Below are 20,859 nucleotides of genomic sequence, written 5' to 3'. Positions count from 1 at the left end.
TCCAACCATCCCTGATCTATGTGCTGCCTCCTGCCCTTCACCCTCTCCAACCATCCCTGATCTATGTGCTGCCTCCTGCCCTTCATCCTCTCCACCCATCCCTGATCTATGTGCTGCCTCCTGCCCTTCACCCTCTCCAACCATCCCTGATCTATCTGCTGCCTCCTGCCCTTCACCCTCTCCAACCATCCCTGATCTATCTGCTGCCTCCTACCCTTCACCCTCTCCAACCATCCCTGATCTATCTGCTGCCTCCTGCCCTTCACCCTCTCCAACCATCCCTGATCTATCTGCTGCCTCCTGCCCTTGACCCTCTCCAACCATCCCTGATCTATCTGCTGCCTCCTGCCCTTCACCCTCTCCAACCATCCCTGATCTATCTGCTGCATCCTGCCCTTCACCCTCTCCAACCATCCCTGATCTATCTGCTGCCTCCTGCTCTTCTCCCTCTCCAACCATCCCTGATCTATCTGCTGCCTCCTGCTCTTCTCCCTCTCCAACCATCCCTGATCTATCTGCTGCCTCCTGCCCTTCACCCTCTCCAACCATCCCTGATCTATCTGCTGCCTTCTGCCCTTCGCCCCCTCTCCAACCATCCCTGATCTATGTGCTGCCTCCTGCCCTTCACCCTCTCCAACCATCCCTGATCTATCTGCTGCCTTCTGCCCTTCACCCTCTCCAACCATCCCTGGTCTATCTGCTGCCTCCTGCCCTTCACCCTCTCCAACCATCCCTGGTCTATCTGCTGCCTCCTGCCCTTCACCCTCTCCAACCATTCCTGATCTATCTGCTGCCTCCTGCTCTTCTCCCTCTCCAACCATCCCTGATCTATGTGCTGCCTCCTGCCCTTCACCCTCTCCAACCATCCCTGATCTATCTGCTGCCTCCTGCCCTTCACCCTTTCCAACCATCCCTGATCTATCTGCTGCCTCCTGCCCTTCACCCTCTCCAACCATCCCTGATCTATCTGCTGCCTCCTGCCCTTCACCCTCTCCAACCATCCCTGATCTATCTGCTGCCTCCTGCTCTTCTCCCTCTCCAACCATCCCTGATCTATCTGCTGCCTCCTGCCCTTCACCCTCTCCAACCATCCCTGATCTATCTGCTGCCTCCTGCCCTTCACCCTCTCCAACCATCCCTGGTCTATCTGCTGCCTCCTGCCCTTCACCCTCTCCAACCATCCCTGGTCTATCTGCTGCCTCCTGCCCTTCACCCTCTCCAACCATCCCTGGTCTATCTGCTGCCTCCTGCCCTTCACCCTCTCCAACCATCCCTGATCTATCTGCTGCCTCCTGCCCTTCACCCTCTCCAACCATCCCTGATCTATCTGCTGCCTTCTGCCCTTCGCCCCCTCTCCAACCATCCCTGATCTATGTGCTGCCTCCTGCCCTTCACCCTCTCCAACCATCCCTGATCTATGTGCTGCCTCCTGCCCTTCATCCTCTCCACCCATCCCTGATCTATGTGCTGCCTCCTGCCCTTCACCCTCTCCAACCATCCCTGATCTATCTGCTGCCTCCTGCCCTTCACCCTCTCCAACCATCCCTGATCTATCTGCTGCCTCCTACCCTTCACCCTCTCCAACCATCCCTGATCTATCTGCTGCCTCCTGCCCTTCACCCTCTCCAACCATCCCTGATCTATCTGCTGCCTCCTGCCCTTGACCCTCTCCAACCATCCCTGATCTATCTGCTGCCTCCTGCCCTTCACCCTCTCCAACCATCCCTGATCTATCTGCTGCATCCTGCCCTTCACCCTCTCCAACCATCCCTGATCTATCTGCTGCCTCCTGCTCTTCTCCCTCTCCAACCATCCCTGATCTATCTGCTGCCTCCTGCTCTTCTCCCTCTCCAACCATCCCTGATCTATCTGCTGCCTCCTACCCTTCACCCTCTCCAACCATCCCTGATCTATCTGCTGCCTCCTGCCCTTCACCCTCTCCAACCATCCCTGATCTATCTGCTGCCTTCTGCCCTTCGCCCCCTCTCCAACCATCCCTGATCTATCTGCTGCCTCCTGCCGTTCACCCTCTCCAACCATCTCTGATCTACCTGCTGCCTCCTGCTCTTCACCCTCTCCAACCATCCCTGATCTATCTGCTGCCTGCTGCTCTTCTTCCTCTCCAACCATCCCTGATCTATCTGCTGCCTCCTGCCCTTCGTCCTCTCCAACCATCCCTGATCTATATGCTGCCTCCTGCCTTTCACCCTCTCCAACCATCCCTGGTCTATCTGCGGCCTCCTGCCCTTCACCCTCTCCAACCATCCCTGATCTATCTGCTGCCTTCTGCCCTTCACCCTCTCCAACCATCTCTGATCTATCTGCTGCCTCCTGCCCTTCACCCTCTCCAACCATCCCTGATCTATCTGCTGCCTCCTGCTCTTCTCCCTCTCCAACCATCCCTGATCTATCTGCTGCCTCCTGCCCTTCACCCTCTCCAACCATCCCTGATCTATCTGCTGCCTTCTGCCCTTCGCCCCCTCTCCAACCATCCCTGATCTATGTGCTGCCTCCTGCCCTTCACCCTCTCCAACCATCCCTGATCTATCTGCTGCCTTCTGCCCTTCACCCTCTCCAACCATCCCTGGTCTATCTGCTGCCTCCTGCCCTTCACCCTCTCCAACCATCCCTGGTCTATCTGCTGCCTCCTACCCTTCACCCTCTCCAACCATCCCTGATCTATCTGCTGCCTCCTGCCCTTCACCCTCTCCAACCATCCCTGATCTATCTGCTGCCTCCTGCCCTTGACCCTCTCCAACCATCCCTGATCTATCTGCTGCCTCCTGCCCTTCACCCTCTCCAACCATCCCTGATCTATCTGCTGCATCCTGCCCTTCACCCTCTCCAACCATCCCTGATCTATCTGCTGCCTCCTGCTCTTCTCCCTCTCCAACCATCCCTGATCTATCTGCTGCCTCCTGCTCTTCTCCCTCTCCAACCATCCCTGAGCTATCTGCTGCCTCCTGCCCTTCACCCTCTCCAACCATCCCTGATCTATCTGCTGCCTTCTGCCCTTCGCCCCCTCTCCAACCATCCCTGATCTATGTGCTGCCTCCTGCCCTTCACCCTCTCCAACCATCCCTGATCTATCTGCTGCCTTCTGCCCTTCACCCTCTCCAACCATCCCTGGTCTATCTGCTGCCTCCTGCCCTTCACCCTCTCCAACCATCCCTGGTCTATCTGCTGCCTCCTGCCCTTCACCCTCTCCAACCATTCCTGATCTATCTGCTGCCTCCTGCTCTTCTCCCTCTCCAACCATCCCTGATCTATGTGCTGCCTCCTGCCCTTCACCCTCTCCAACCATCCCTGATCTATCTGCTGCCTCCTGCCCTTCACCCTTTCCAACCATCCCTGATCTATCTGCTGCCTCCTGCCCTTCACCCTCTCCAACCATCCCTGATCTATCTGCTGCCTCCTGCCCTTCACCCTCTCCAACCATCCCTGATCTATCTGCTGCCTCCTGCTCTTCTCCCTCTCCAACCATCCCTGATCTATCTGCTGCCTCCTGCCCTTCACCCTCTCCAACCATCCCTGATCTATCTGCTGCCTCCTGCCCTTCACCCTCTCCAACCATCCCTGGTCTATCTGCTGCCTCCTGCCCTTCACCCTCTCCAACCATCCCTGGTCTATCTGCTGCCTCCTGCCCTTCACCCTCTCCAACCATCCCTGGTCTATCTGCTGCCTCCTGCCCTTCACCCTCTCCAACCATCCCAGATCTATCTGCTGCCTCCTGCCTTCGCCCCCTCTCCAACCATCTCTGATCTACCTGCTGCCTCCTGCTCTTCACCCTCTCCAACCATCCCTGATCTATCTGCTGCCTTCTGCCCTTCGCCCCCTCTCCAACCATCCCTGATCTATCTGCTGCCTCCTGCCCTTCACCCTCTCCAACCATCTCTGATCTACCTGCTGCCTCCTGCTCTTCACCCTCTCCAACCACCCCTGATCTATCTGCTGCCTGCTGCTCTTCTTCCTCTCCAACCATCCCTGATCTATCTGCTGCCTCCTGCCCTTCATCCTCTCCAACCATCCCTGATCTATATGCTGCCTCCTGCCTTTCACCCTCTCCAACCATCCCTGGTCTATCTGCTGCCTCCTGCCCTTCACCCTCTCCAACCATCCCTGATCTATCTGCTGCCTTCTGCCCTTCACCCTCTCCAACCATCCCTGATCTATCTGCTGCCTCCTGCCCTTCACCCTTTCCAACCATCCCTGATCTATCTGCTGCCTCCTGCCCTTAACCCTTTCCAACCATCCCTGATCTATCTGCTGCCTTCTGCCCTACGCCCCCTCTCCAACCATCCCTGATCTATCTGCTGCCTCCTGCCCTTCACCCTCTCCAACCATCCCTGGTCTATCTGCTGCCTCCTGCTTTTTACCCTCTCCAACCATCCCTGATCTATCTGCTGCCTCCTGCCCTTAACCCTTTCCAACCATCCCTGATCTATCTGCTGCCTTCTGCCCTACGCCCCCTCTCCAACCATCCCTGATCTATCTGCTGCCTCCTGCCCTTCACCCTCTCCAACCATCCCTGGTCTATCTGCTGCCTCCTGCTTTTTACCCTCTCCAACCATCCCTGGTCTATCTGCTGCCTCCTGCCCTTCACCCTCTCCAACCATCCCTGGTCTATCTGCTGCCTCCTGCTTTTTACCCTCTCCAACCATCCCTGGTCTATCTGCTGCCTCCTGCCCTTCACCCTCTCCAACCATCCCTGATCTATCTGCTGCCTCCTGCTCTTCACCCTCTCCAACCATCCCTGGTCTATCTGCTGCCTCCTGCTTTTTACCCTCTCCAACTTTCCCTGATCTATCTGCTGCCTCCTGCCCTTCACCCTCTCCAACCATCCCTGATCTATCTGCTGCCTCCTGCCCTTCACCCTCTCCAACCATCCCTGGTCTATCTGCTGCCTCCTGCTCTTCACCCTCTCCAACCATCCCTGATCTATCTGCTGCCTCCTGCTCTTCTCCCTCTCCAACCATCCCTGATCTATCTGCTGCCTCCTGCTCTTCACCCTCTCCAACCATCCCTGATCTATCTGCTGCCTCCTGCTTTTCACCCTCACCAACCATCCCTGGTCTATCTGCTGCCTCCTGCTCTTCACTCTCCACCCGTCACTGATCTATATTATGTCCCCTGTCCTTCATCCTCCCAATCCATCACAGATCTATCTGAAAACATCTTTGACCTTCATCACTCAGCAATCACCTTGTACATCACTGATCCATAACTAACCCAGACTCATTAATCATTTATCTCCAATGTCACTGAGTGCACTACAGCCCCAGGACAATCGCCTATAAGTAAGCTTTCTACTGCCCCCTACAGACCATGTCTATTAAGAGCCCAGTAGAATCACTAATATCCTAGTAAAATCTTGACAACCACTCTCCAATAAACCCCACCAAGTTACCTGCTGACCACCACTCTCCTATATACCCCACCAAGTTACCTGCTGACCACCACTCTCCTATATACCCCACCAAGCTACCTGCTGACCACCACTCTCCTATATACCGCACCAAGCTACCTGCTGACCACCACTCTCCTATATACCCCACCAAGTTACCTGCTCACCACCACTATCCTATATACCCTCACCGACCTACCTGCTGACCACCACTCTCCTATATACCCCACCAAGCTACCTGCTGACCACCACTCTCCTATATACCGCACCAAGCTACCTGCTGACCACCACTCTCCTATATACCCCACCAAGCTACCTGCTCACCACCACTCTCCAATAAACCCCACCAAGTTACCTGCTGACCACCACTCTCCTATATACCCTCACCAAGCTACCTGCTCACCACCACTCTCCTATATACCCTCACCAACCTACCTGCTGACCACCACTCTCCTATATACCCCACCAAGCTACCTGCTGACCACCACTCTCCAATAAACCCCACCAAGTTACCTGCTCACCACCACTCTCCTATATACCCTCACCAAGCTACCTGCTCACCACCACTCTCCTATATACCCTCACCAACCTACCTGCTGACCACCACTCTCCTATATACACCACCAAGCTACCTGCTGACCACCACTCTCCAATAAACCTCACCAAGTTAACTGCTCACCACCACTCTCCTATATACCCTCACCAAACTACCTGCTGACAACCACTCTCCTATATACCCCACCAAGCTACCTGCTGACCACCACTCTCCTATATACCCTAACCAACCTACCTGCTGACCACCACTCTCCTATATACCCTCACCAACCTACCTGCTGACCATCACTCTCCTATATACCCTCACCAACCTACCTGACCACCACTCTCCTATATACCCAACCAAGGTACCTGCTGACCACCACTCTCCTATATACCTCACCAAGTTACCTGCTGACCACCACTCTCCTATATACCCCACCAAGCTACCAGCTGACCACCACTCTCCTATATACCCCACCAAGCTACCTGCTGACCACCACTCTCTTATATACCCTCACCAACCTACCTGCTGACCACCACTCTCCTATCCAGGGGTCAGGCTGGTGTGTGAGCCGTCTCCAGGGGTCAGGCTGGTGTGTGAGCCGTCTCCAGGGGTCAGGCTGGTGTGTGAGCTGTCTCCAGGGGTCAGGCTGGTGTGTGAGCTGTCTCCAGGGGTCAGGCTGGTGTGTGAGCTGTCTCCGGGGGTCAGGCTGGTGTGTGAGCCTTCTCCAGGGGTCACGCTGGTGTGTGAGCCTTCTCCAGGGGTCAGGCTGGTGTGTGAGCCGTCTCCAGGGGTCAGGCTGGTGTGTGAGCCGTCTCCAGGGGTCAGGCTGGTGTGTGAGCCGTCTCCAGGGATCAGGCTGGTGTGTGAGCCGTCTCCAGGGGTCAGGCTGGTGTGTGAGCTGTATCCAGGGGTCAGGCTGGTGTGTGAGCTGTCTCCAGGGGTCAGGCTGGTGTGTGAGCTGTCTACAGTGGTCAGGCTGGTGTGTGAGCTGTCTCCAGGGGTCAGGCTGGTGTGTGAGCCGTCTCCAGGGGTCAGGCTGGTGTGTGAGCCGTCTCCAGGGGTCAGGCTGGTGTGTGAGCCGTCTCCAGGGGTCAGGCTGGTGTGTGAGCCGTCTCCAGGGATCAGGCTGGTGTGTGAGCCGTCTCCAGGGGTCAGGCTGGGGTGTGAGCCGTCTCCAGGGGTCAGGCTGGTGTGTGAGCCGTCTCCAGGGGTCAGGCTGGTGTGTGAGCCGTCTCCAGGGGTCAGGCTGGTGTGTGAGCCGTCTCCGGGGGTCAGGCTGGTGTGTGAGCCGTCTCCGGGGGTCAGGCTGGTGTGTGAGCCGTCTCCGGGGGTCAGGCTGGTGTGTGAGCCGTTTCCGGGGGTCAGGCTGGTGTGTGAGCCGTCTCCAGGGGTCAGGCTGGTGTGTGAGCCGTCTCCAGGGGTCAGGCTGGTGTGTGAGCCGTCTCCAGGGGTCAGGCTGGTGTGTGAAATGTCTCCAGGGGTCAGGCTGGTGTGTGAGCTGTCTCCAGGGGTCAGGATGGTGTGTGAGCTGTCTCCAGGGGTCAGGCTGGTGTGTGAGCTGTCTCCATGGGTCAGGCCGGTATGTGGGCCGTCTCTGGGCCATTGATGTATCCTGCATAGAAGAGCCCTCTACCGTCACCGGAGGCCCTGTGTTACATGCGCTTCTCACACTCATCTACATCTGTCTGTCTCCAGGGGGAATCCCGTCATCGCAACGTCTCCCGCATGGTGGAGGAGGTCCAGGACATCATGTTGGCGCTCACCACACAGATAAACTCCTGGGACTCCAGGTTCCACAGCATTTCCAACTCTGGGATCCACAGCGACAACCTGAAGGTGAGAGAAGACCTGCGTGCGGGATACCGCGGGGTCTTATAAAGATTAGGCTTATGGAGGGTATTGAGGAATACGCTTGGCCCCATTGATTCTTTCTACTGTACAGAACTATTAATTGATACAGTGTATAACCATTAAAGGACATTTCCCACCAGGATGAAGGGTTGTAAACCAAGCACTGACCCGCTAGTCTGTGCTCCCCCCTCTGGTACTGATATACTGGTGTGTGCTCCTCCCCTCTCTGGTACTGACATACTGGGGTGTGCTCCTCCCTCTGGTACTGACATACTGGTGTGTGCTCCTCCCTCTGGTACGGACATACTGGTGTGTGCTCACCCCTCTGGTACTGACATACTGGTGTGCGCTACCCCCTCTGGTACTGACATACTGGTGTGTGCTCCCCCCTCTGGTACTGACATACTGGTGTGTGCTCCCCCCTCTGGTACTGACATACTGGTGTGTGCTCCTCCCTCTGGTACTGACATACTGGTGTGTGCTCCTCCCTCTGGTACTGACATACTGGTGTGTGCTCCCCCCTCTGGTACTGACATACTGGTGTGCGCTCCTCCCTCTGGTACTGACATACTGGTGTGCTCCCTTCTCTGGTACTGACATACTGGGGTGTGCTCCCCCCTCTGGTACTGACATACTGGTGTGTGCTCCTCCCTCTGGTACTGACATACTGGTGTGTGCTCCTCCCTCTGGTACTGACATACTGGTGTGTGCTCCTCCCTCTGGTACTGACATACTGGTGTGTGCTCCCCCCTCTGGTACTGACATACTGGTGTGTGCTCCTCCCTCTGTTACTGACATACTGGTGTGCGCTCCTCCCTCTGGTAATGACATACTGGTGTGCGCTCCTCCCTCTGGTACGGACATACTGGTGTGTCCTCCTCCCTCTGGTAATGACATACTGGTGTGCGCTCCTCCCTCTGGTACGGACATACTGGTGTGTCCTCCTCCCTCTGGTACTGACATACTGGTGTGTGCTCCTCCCTCTGGTACTGACATACTGGTGTGTGCTCCCCCCTCTGGTACTGACATACTGGGGTGCGCTCCTCCCTCTGGTACTGACATACTGGTGTGCGCTCCCCCCTCTGGTACTGACATACTGGTGTGCGCTCCCCCCTCTGGTACTGACATACTGGTGTGTGCTCCCCCCTCTGGTACTGACATACTGGTGTGCGCTCCTCCCTCTGGTACTGACATACTGGTGTGTGCTCCTCCCTCTGGTACTGATATACTGGTGTGTGCTCCCCCCTCTGGTACTGACATACTGGTGTGTGCTCCTCCCTCTGGTACTGACATACTGGTGTGTGCTCCTCCCTCTGGTACTGACATACTGGTGTGTGCTCCTCCCTCTGGTACTGACATACTGGTGTGTGCTCCTCCCTCTGGTACTGACATACTGGTGTGTGCTCCCCCCTCTGGTACTGACATACTGGTGTGTGCTCCCTCCTCTGGTACCGACATACTGGGGTGTGCTCCCCCCTCTGGTACTGACATACTGGTGTGTGCTCCCCCCTCTGGTACTGACATACTGGTGTGTGCTCCTCCCTCTGGTACTGACATACTGGTGTGTGCTCCCCCCTCTGGTACTGACATACTGGTGTGTGCTCCCCCCTCTGGTACTGACATACTGGTGTGTGCTCCTCCCTCTGTTACTGACATACTGGTGTGTGCTCCTCCCTCTGGTACTGACATACTGGTGTGTGCTCCCCCCTCTGGTACTGACATACTGGTGCGCTCCTCCCTCTGGTACTGACATACTGGTGCGCTCCTCCCTCTGGTACTGACATACTGGTGTGTGCTCCTCCCTCTGGTACTGACATACTGGTGTGCGCTCCTCCCTCTGGTACTGACATACTGGTGTGCTCCTCCCTCTGGTACTGACATACTGGTGTGTGCTCCTCCCTCTGGTACTGACATACTGGTGTGTGCTCCCCCCTCTGGTACTGACATACTGGTGTGTGCTCCCCCCTCTGGTACTGACATACTGGTGTGTGCTCCTCCCTCTGGTACTGACATACTGGTGTGTGCTCCCCCCTCTGGTACTGACATACTGGTGCGCTCCTCCCTCTGGTACTGACATACTGGTGCGCTCCTCCCTCTGGTACTGACATACTGGTGTGTGCTCCTCCCTCTGGTACTGACATACTGGTGTGCGCTCCTCCCTCTGGTACTGACATACTGGTGTGCTCCTCCCTCTGGTACTGACATACTGGTGTGTGCTCCTCCCTCTGGTACTGACATACTGGTGTGTGCTCCCCCCTCTGGTACTGACATACTGGTGTGTGCTCCCCCCTCTGGTACTGACATACTGGTGTGTGCTCCTCCCTCTGGTACTGACATACTGGTGTGCTCCTCCCTCTGGTACTGACATACTGGTGTGTGCTCCCCCCTCTGGTACTGACATACTGGTGTGTGCTCCCCCCTCTGGTACTGACATACTGGTGTGTGCTCCTCCCTCTGGTACTGACATACTGGTGTGTGCTCCTCCCTCTGGTACTGACATACTGGTGTGTGCTCCCCCCTCTGGTACTGACATACTGGTGTGTGCTCCCCCCTCTGGTACTGACATACTGGTGTGTGCTCCCCCCTCTGGTACTGACATACTGGGGTGTGCTCCTCCCCCCTCTGGCAGGAGCTGATTTTATTTTAGCTTTTTGAACCCTTGTTTTTATTAAAAAAAAACCCTCTTTTGGAGAAAGCAGGTCCTGAGAACCTAAAGGTAGAGCAGGTCCTGTCAGCGCTCGGTTTATAATCCTCCATCCTTACTTTCAGGTCTTTGTGTCGTTGCTGTAGTGACTGACCCCCATTTCCTCTCTGTCTTTATGACTTTTGGATTCTCTTTCTCTCTGCGGCCTTTGGATTAGGAGCAGCCGGATTTACTGGCTCATTGGATGGTGCTGCTCAGGGGGCGCCGCTCGCTGCACCCCTGTATACAGGTAACGGGGGGATGTGTGGTATAGGGTATGTGTGCAGGAGGAAGACGCCAATAATACGATATTCAGCAGGTTACGAAGGGTTAAGGCCTAGATCACTGATGGCAAATCTTTTAGAGACCGAGAGTCCAAACTAAAGACCAACTAAACCGCTTACTGATGGCAGCGAGAACACAGATGTCACCAGACCCGAGGACACCAATAGCATCGACAGACGGGGGGGGGGAGATTGGGAGTGACAGGACCCAGGGCAGTAGAAGGACCTGCAATGATGACCTGTCCTCACCTTCTCTTCCTGCAGTCTCCTCTCACACTCCTCCGCTATGTTCTACTCATCCCGATCCATTCATTTCCATCTATTACTGATGGACACATTGGGGCAGATTTACTTACCCGGTCCATTCGCGATCCAGCGGCGCGTTCCCTGTGGAGGATTCGGGTCTTCCGGCGATTCACTAAGGCAGTTCCTCCGCCGTCCACCAGGTGTCGCTGCTGCGCTGAAGTCTGCCGGAGTGCATGATCCTATACTTGGTGAAGGTAAGTGCGTATCCCAATTTTTAATGAGGCGGTTTCTCCGAATCCGTCGGGTTTTCGTTCGGCCACGCCCCCCCATTTCCGTCACGTGCATGCCGGCGCCAATGCTCCATAATCCGATCGCGTGCGCCAAAAACCCGGGGCAATACAGGGAAAATCGGTGCAAAACGGAAATATTCGGGTAACACGTCGGGAAAACGCGAATCGGGCCCTTAGTAAATGACCCCCAATGTATTCCCCAGCAATATTCATACTATACCACACACATCACGGATACATTCCAGATTTCAGACCCGACACAGCTGAACCTACTAACGAGAACAGCGCATGCGCCAGCACCGCCCGACGTGACATTATTCTCCTACCTCCCATAGACACCCATGAGCCTGGAGCACGCTGTGCACTATACACCCGCAGCACCCGCTGTCACCTTACTATGAATTATCCTCCTACCTCCCATAGACACCCATGAGCCTGGAGGACGCTGTGCACTATAGACCCGCAGCACCCGCTGTCACCTTACTATGAATTATCCTCCTACCTCCCATAGACACCCATGAGCCTGGAGCACGCTCTGCACTATACACCCGCAGCACCCGCTGTCACCTTACTATGAATTATCCTCCTACCTCCCATAGACACCCATGAGCCTGGAGCACGCTGTGCACTATACACCCGCAGCACCCGCTGTCACCTTACTATGAATTATCCTCCTACCTCCCATAGACACCCATGAGCCTGGAGCACGCTGTGCACTATACATCCGCAGCACCCGCTATCACCTTACTATGAATTATCCTCCTACCTCCCATAGACACCCATGAGCCTGGAGCACGCTGAATTGCCCCGGGTTTTTGGTGCATGCGATCAAATTGTGACGCATTGGTGCCGGCATGCACTCGACGGAAATCGGGGGGAGTGGCCGTAAGAAAACCCGACGGATTCTGAAAAACCACTGTATTTAAAAAAACAAAAGTGTCGCTTGACACGCACTTACCTGCACCCGGCCTGGTTTGGTGAACTTCAGTGCATTCCGATGGAATTCAGCAAAGCAGCGACACCTGGTGGACGTCGGAGGAACTACCTTAGTGCATCGCTGGAAGACCCAAATCCTCCACAGAGAAAGCGCCGCTGGATCACGAATGGACCGGGGAACTAAATCTGCCCCATTCTCTCTATGTATTTACTTATTTTTAAATACTTCCACGCGTTTTTTTATCCATCAATGTAAAGTTACGCTTCTGTATAACACAACCTCATCCAATCCGTCCATTATTCTAACCTTGATATAAATTTATTTGTGTTTCCACTTACCTTCATATCTGATCTTTGCTGTATTTCTATATATATTAATTTAGCAGTTGAGGGTTTGAACCCGAAACGCGTTGTGACTTTTAATGACAATAACAACCTCAGTTTTTTCCTCGCTCTGAATGCGCCATTCGGTTAGTTAGAAAATCAAAATACACAAATCTTGTCCCGTCTTGTGGCGTCTGAACACAGATGACTCTGAGGGCGGCAGCAGAAGGCGCATGCGTCATAGTGATGCGTCAAATAGCCATTATACGATATTACACCTATAGCTCTTCCCCTTGACCTTCTTTTGTTTGCCGTTTAGACCTCACACTTCCTGCAGTCTCCGGTAGACCAGAATGCTTCACCTGCTGGAGGAGCCTGTCCTGTGTGCCAACTCCATAGGCTCCACCACTGGCCTAGACAAAACTGGCCCTGAGACTTGACCACTTCCCAGCTGTCCCTACCTAATTGTCCAGCCTACCCTGAGTGGTAGGTAACAATAAATTGATGTTCATTTTCTGCCCCAAAGAGCAAACATGTAGACAAAGACAAAACAATACAAACCCCAAAGCAAGGTCAACCAGATAGAAGCCAGAACCAAGACAACAAATGCAGTACACAATCAATAGGTAGGATAGTCAGACAACAGGCAAAGATCAAGATGTACACCAGTTACCTCAAAGTGAGACCATAGCAAGCAGGAGGAATTAGTCATCAATCCTTTAATGTCATCCCAATGAGGTAGAAACGTGTGTGGGGAGAGTCACGGCAGATTAACTATTTGAAAATGAGAACAGAGTCCACAGGAGACTCCTCCTCATAGATTGTAAGCTCCTGCGACCATTGTACAAGCACTGTCACCTCCTGTGTCCCCTCCTCCTCCTCATAGATTGTAAGCTCCTGTGACCATTGTACAAGCACTGTCACCTCCTGTGTCCTCCTCCTCATAGATTGTAAGCTCCTGCGACCATTGTACAAGCTCTGTCACCTCCTGTGTCCCCTCCTCCTCATAGATTGTAAGCTCCTGCGACCATTGTACAAGCACTGTCACCTCCTGTGTCCTCCTCCTCCTCATAGATTGTAAGCTCCTGTGACCATTGTACAAGCACTGTCACCTCCTGCCCCCTCCTCCTCATAGATTGTAAGCTCCTGCGACCATTGTACAAGCACTGTCACCTCCTGTGTCCCCTCCTCCTCCTCATAGATTGTAAGCTCCTGTGACCATTGTACAAGCACTGTCACCTCCTGTGTCCTCCTCCTCATAGATTGTAAGCTCCTGCGACCATTGTACAAGCTCTGTCACCTCCTGTGTCCCCTCCTCCTCATAGATTGTAAGCTCCTGCGACCATTGTACAAGCACTGTCACCTCCTGTGTCCTCCTCCTCCTCATAGATTGTAAGCTCCTGTGACCATTGTACAAGCACTGTCACCTCATGTGTCCCCTCCTCATAGATTGTAAGCTCCTGTGACCATTGTACAAGCACTGTCACCTCCTGTCTCCTCCTCCTCATAGATTGTAAGATCCTGTGACCATTGTACAAGCACTGTCACATCCTGTGTCCTCCTCCTCATAGATTGTAAGCTCCTGCGACCATTGTACAAGCTCTGTCACCTCCTGTGTCCCCTCCTCCTCATAGATTGTAAGCTCCTGCAACCATTGTACAAGCACTGTCACCTCCTGTGTCCTCCTCCTCATAGATTGTAAGATCCTGTGACCATTGTACAAGCACTGTCACATCCTGTGTCCTCCTCCTCATAGATTGTAAGCTCCTGCGACCATTGTACAAGCACTGTCACATCCTGTGTCCTCCTCCTCATAGATTGAAAGCTCCTGCGACCATTGTACAAGCTCTGTCACCTCCTGTGTCCCCTCCTCCTCATAGATTGTAAGCTCCTGTGACCATTGTACAAGCACTGTCACCTCATGTGTCCCCTCCTCATAGATTGTAAGCTCCTGTGACCATTGTACAAGCACTGTCACCTCCTGTGTCCTCCTCCTCATAGATTGTAAGATCCTGCGACCATTGTACAAGCACTGTCACCTCCTGTGTCCTCCTCCTCATAGATTGTAAGATCCTGTGACCATTGTACAAGCACTGTCACCTCCTGTGTCCTCCTTCTCATAGATTGTAAGCTCCTGCGACCATTGTACAAGCTCTGTCACCTCCTGTGTCCCCTCCTCCTCATAGATTGTAAGCTCCTGCGACCATTGTACAAGCACTGTCACCTCCTGTGTCCTCCTCCTCATAGATTGTAAGATCCTGTGACCATTGTACAAGCACTGTCACATCCTGTGTCCTCCTCCTCATAGACTGTAAGCTCCTGCGACCATTGTACAAGCTCTGTCACCTCCTGTGTCCCCTCCTCCTCATAGATTGTAAGCTCCTGCGACCATTGTACAAGCACTGTCACCTCCTGTGTCCTCCTCCTTCTCATAGATTGTAAGCTCCTGTGACCATTGTACAAGCACTGTCCCCTCCTGTGTCCCCTCCTCCTCATAGATTGTAAGCTCTTGTGACCATTGTACAAGCACTGTTACCTCCTGTGTCCTCCTCCTCCTTATAGATTGTATGCTCCTGTGACCATTGTACAAGCACTATCACCTCCTGTGGCCTCCTCTTCATAGATTGTAAGATCCTGTGACCATTGTACAAGCACTGTCACATCCTGTGTCCTCCTCCTCATAGATTGTAAGCTCCTGCGACCATTGTACAAGCTCTGTCACCTCCTGTGTCCCCTCCTCCTCATAGATTGTAAGCTCCTGAGACCATTGTACAAGCTCTGTCACCTCCTGTGTCCCCTCCTCCTCATAGATTGTAAGCTCCTGCGACCATTGTACAAGCACTGTACCTCCTGTGTCCCCTCCTCCTCCTCATAGATTGTAAGCTCCTGCGACCATTGTAAAAGCACTGTCACCTCCGGTGTCCTCTCCTCCTCATAGATTGTAAGCTCCTGTGACTATTATACAGGCACTGTCACCTCCTGTGTCCTCCTCCTCATAGATTGTAAGCTTTGCTTACCATTGTACAAGCACTGTCACCTCCTGTGTCACCTCCTCCTCATAGATTGTAAGCTCTTGTGACCATTGTACAAGCACTGTCACCTCCTGTCTTATCCTCCTCATAGATTGTAAGCTCCTGTGACCATTGTACAAGCACTGTCACCTCCTGTGTCCTCCTCCTCATCATAGAGTGTAAGCTCCTGTGATCATTGTACAAGCACTGTCACATCCTGTGTCCTCCTCCTCCTCATAGATTGTAAGCTCCTGTGACCATTGTACAAGCACTGTCACCTCCTGTGTCCCCTCCTCCTCATAGATTGTAAGCTCCTGTGACCATTGTACAAGCACTGTCCCCTCCTGTGTCCCCCCTCCTCATAGATTGTAAGCTCCTGTGACCATTGTACAAGCACTGTCACCTCCTGTGTCCTCCTCCTCATAGATTGTAAGCTCTTGTGACCATTGTACAAGCACTGTCACATCCTGTGTCCTCCTCCTCGTCATAGATTGTAAGCTCCTGTGACCATTGTACAAGCACTGCCACCTCCTGTGTCTCCTCCTCCTCTAGATTGTAAGCTCCTGTGACCATTGTACAAGCACTGTCACCTCCTGTGTCCCCTCCTCCTCATAGATTGTAAGCTCTTGTGATCATTGTACAAGCACTGTCACATCCTGTGTCCTCCTCCTCCTCATAGATTGTAAGCTCCTGTGACCATTGTACAAGCACTGTCACCTCCTGTGTCCCCTCCTCCTCATAGATTGTAAGCTCTTGTGACCATTGTACAAGCACTGTCACCTCCTGTGTCCCCTCCTCCTCATAGATTCTAAGCTCCTGTGACCATTGTACAAGCACTGTCACCTCCTGTGTCCCCTCCTCCTCATAGATTGTAAGCTCCTGTGACCATTGTACAAGCACTGTCACCTCCTGTGTCCTCCTCCTCATAGATTGTAAGCTCCTGTGACCATTGTACAAGCACTGTCACATCCTGTGTCCTCCTCCTCGTCATAGATTGTAAGCTCCTGTGACCATTGTACAAGCACTGTCACATCCTGTGTCTCCTCCTTCTCATAGATTGTAAGCTCCTGTGACCATTGTACAAGCACTGTCACCTCCTGTGTCCCCTTCTCATAGATTGTAAGCTCCTGTGACCATTGTACAAGCACTGTCACATCCTGTGTCCTCCTCCTCGTCATAGATTGTAAGCTCCTGTGACCATTGTACAAGCACTGTCACATCCTGTGTCTCCTCCTTCTCATAGATTGTAAGCTCCTGTGACCATTGTACAAGCACTGTCACCTCCTGTGTCCCCTTCTCATAGATTGTAAGCTCCTGTGACCATTGTACAAGCACTGTCACCTCCTGTGTCTCCTCCTCCTCATAGATTGTAAGCTCCTGTGACCATTGTACAAGCACTGTCACCTCCTGTGTCTCCTCCTCCTCATAGATTGTAAGCTCTTGTGAACATTGTACAAGCACTGTCACCTCCTGTGTCCCCTCCCCCTCATAGATTGTAAGCTCTTGTGACCATTGTACAAGCACTGTCACCTCCTGTGTCCCCTCCCCCTCATAGATTGTAAGCTCTTGTGACCATTGTACAAGCACTGCCACATCCTGTGTCCTCCTCCTCCTCATAGATTGTAAGCTCATGTGACCATTGTACAAGCACTGTCACCTCCTGTGTCCCCTCCTCCTCCTCATAGATTGTAAGCTCCTGTGACCATTGTACAAGCACTGTCACCTCCTGTGTCCTCCTCCTCCTCATAGATTGTAAGCTCCTGTGACCATTGTACAAGCACTGTCACCTCCTGTGTCCTCCTCCTCATAGATTGTAAGCTCATGTGACCATTGTACAAGCACTGTCACCTCCTGTGTCCTCCTCCTCATAGATTGTAAGCTCATGTGACCATTGTACAAGCACTGTCACCTCCTGTGTCCTCCTCCTCATAGATTGTAAGCTCATGTGACCATTGTACAAGCACTGTCACCTCCTGTGTCCTCCTCCTCATAGATTGTAAGCTCATGTGATCAATGTACAAGCACTGTCACCTCCTGTGTCCCCTCCTCCTCATAGATTGTAAGCTCCTGTGACCATTGTACAAGCACTGTCACCTCCTCTGTTCCCAATAATCTGTGCAGTGCTTTTTAATATGATGATGCTATAGAAATAAAGAGTATAACCCCCTGTGGTTTCCCATACATTGCAGGTTTTGTCTCCGTCACAGCTCTTGGTGACAGTCCCTCTACGGGGTCTGAGTGGTTTTCGGCAGAAGGGTTCTAGAAGATGGCGGTACTACACACCCAGCGGTGGGCCACTCCACAGCCCAGTGATGGAGCCTGAGAAGCTTCACCAATGGTTGGAAGTTGAGCAGTTTCACAAGAGCAGTGCACACTGGCATGACACCGACGTCTCCATCCAAGGGGACATAGTGCCGGCACGTGTCCTCAGCATTCTCCAGGGACTCCTCCAGAGAGCCATCCCCGCCTGTAATCTGACCGGTAAGAGACCTCCTTATAGTGTCCTCCTTACATACATCATTATCTACAATAACTGGCTGGATGTCTGTACACAAGTCAATAATACAGAAGCCAACAAGGGCATCTCCTCCGATGTGTCACCGGATAAAGGCCGGGCTTCAGGGAAAGTCACATCAGCAATGTGGTCCCAAAGCTCGTGCCATCCCAGCCGGGTCACCAGCCTCATAGATACACCTGTGCTGATTTCCAGGTGTGTGGGGTATGAATGATCCTTCCTGGTAGCCAGGGGTCAGATGAAGATCTCCATGTGGATGTCTATTAGGTTAAAGGAAGTTTTTGATGACAGAAAGGCTTGTAAATCACTGACATCCAATTACAAAAAAAACAATACTTTTTTGCCATATTTAAAAAAGAAATAAAATCATCTTCATTAATGGAAACATAATGACATGGGCAGCCATGACTAATGAAACATTAGTCCCATCAGTGAGGAGTTAGTCCCTGTTATCAGCCAGTCGCAGCTTACCGTTATGTTGTTGTTTTTCATCCTCAGACAGGGTAAACCTCCCGGAGTCCATTGGTCCCACCATAAGAGCAACCGTGGAGACCTCAGCACAGACCGTGGAGGTGGAGCTGCTCCCAGTGGTGGAGATCCCTGGATGTTGGCCTCGAAAGGCTCGATGGCCACGGTTCTTTAAGAGATGGCCCTCGAAGGACAAAGCGCGTTGTGTAAAGGTCTTATATTTTTTTTACTTTACCTCTTTCATAGTCGTTTTATAATTATTTTAATGTTCATAACAGGGGCGGGGCTGTGACTACCTCTCACACATAATATGATGTTGTCAGCAGTAACAGATGACAAGGCTGTAAGGCGTGTGGATCCTCTGTCTTGTGTAGACACCTGTGCACACTGTAACGTCACCACCACTAAAGGCTTGTCTGGTGACACCAGTGGCTGATCTATAGCGCTCTCTTTGATGTCTCGAACATCATTGGCCGCCATCATTTCTGCTCGGTGTGCATGGACTTTCATCAGTAACAGCTCTGAGACCCCTGATCCCTCGTCCAGAGTAGATGCTCCCCCTGGTTCATACAAGATGATGACGCCTGTGCCTGGTCGTGTGGTCAGGTTCTTGTAGGTCATCTAGCACACAGATCCCACTAACTGGTCTGTGCTCTCACCTCACTTACATGTGCCTGGAGTTGTGTGATATTAGCCCGGAGCACACGGCAATGTTGTGTGTGATGCAGCTAGAGGACACTCCTATCTCTTTCTGTGACCACCTGCTGAAGGCTCTTCTCTTTGGCGTTTGGTGACTCTTTGGTGAAGAGTTCACCTGTGAAATGTTAGAGGGCATTTCGACCAAATATCCCTCATTCAACATGAGTAGTGTATATAAAATGCTGAGCAGTGTTAAAGCTTGAAAAAATAGAAACTTTAGTACATTTTTTATCATTTAACAAAATGGAGAAATCTTCATCCCACAGATATTTGATGTGAGCAGGCTGCGTATTCATCTCAGATCATTTGTAGGTAGGTTTGAAGGAACTCCGCAGGGAGGTTGTTCCTAATATCCTGGAAAACTAGGGACAGACCTTCTGTGGTTGTGGGGTCTCGCCATGGAGGTTGTTGCAGACATCTTCAGTAGATGAAGTGTGCTCCAATCCATCTGTCTCTTCAAGTAATCCCAGACGGAATATTCGAATTTGCTATTGATATTGAAATACCCTTCTATATACTGTGCAGCATTATCTCTACATCTTCTCTGTATATCATGTTCTTTTCAACTCGTCAGATGTTTGGCGCTTTGTATCCTGAAAAAATTGTATTTTCCTTTAGTCTTTTGGCTTTGACCTTCTGGCTCGCACAAATTACCACTGGCAGCTGTCATTCCTGCGTGCAGAGCGCCTCCTCCTGGAAGGAATAGATGAGGATGGAGGGTGCCGCATGAAGTGCCTGCGGGTGGTTCGGCAGCTGAAGGAAGATGTGTGGTGCCCGGGATCCCGTCCCGTTATAACCTCGCAACATCTGCAGGTAAGAGTCCGCATATAGTCGGGCCTGTATAATGCTCATTATACCACAGTTTGGTGCGTGTAACTCCTCATACGTCTGCATTTTACCCATGTACACAAATTATATCCTGAATTCTATTCCTTCCAGATGATTCTCCTTTGGGAGTGTGAGCGTAACCCTTCCTCTAAGGCTTGGCTTGATTTTGGTTCCTGCTTCCTACGTCTTGTGCGAAGACTTCTGAAATGTTCCCGGCAGCGGTTTCTGCGCCATTACTTTGTTAGACGTGCAAATCTTCTTAAATATGCAGATGCCAACCAGCTGGACAAACTGGCGGACAAACTATGCAGATTCCTGCAGAATCCCACTATGAATCTGTCTCAATACTATGAACATGCCTCTGTCTGCTGAGACCACCCCAGAAGGGAAAGTGGCGGAGACTGCCCCTGAACAACTGCCTCCATCTGCTGAGACCACCCCTGAAGAGCAGCCAGATGAGACCGTCCCTGCTGCTGAGACCGCCCCTGAAGAGCAGCCAGATGAGACCGTCCCTGCTGCTGAGACCACCCCAGAAGGGAAAGTGGCGGAGACTGCCCCTGAACAACTGCCTCCATCTGCTGAGACCACCCCAGAAGGGAAAGTGGCGGAGACTGCCCCTGAACAACTGCCTCCATCTGCTGAGACCACCCCTGAAGGGAAAGTGGCGGAGACTGCCCCTGAACAACTGCCTCCATCTGCTGAGACCACCCCTGAAGGGAAAGTGGCAGAGACTGCCCCTGAACAACTGCCTCCATCTGCTGAGACCGCCCCTGAAGAGC

General features: G+C 52.8%; 1 pseudogene; it reads left to right on the top strand.

Annotated features, from left to right (window-relative positions):
• The window catches only part of LOC140119689 (protein mab-21-like 3), a 79,981-nt pseudogene extending 59,400 nt beyond the window's left edge, over positions 1 to 20,581 (top strand).
• The last annotated feature ends 278 nt before the right edge of the window (positions 20,582 to 20,859 follow it).

Source organism: Engystomops pustulosus, chromosome 2 (genome assembly GCF_040894005.1).
Source record: "Engystomops pustulosus chromosome 2, aEngPut4.maternal, whole genome shotgun sequence".
NCBI lineage: Eukaryota > Metazoa > Chordata > Amphibia > Anura > Leptodactylidae > Engystomops > Engystomops pustulosus.
Note: the sequence above shows the minus strand (reverse complement) of the source record. Positions and strands in the feature narration are given on the sequence as shown.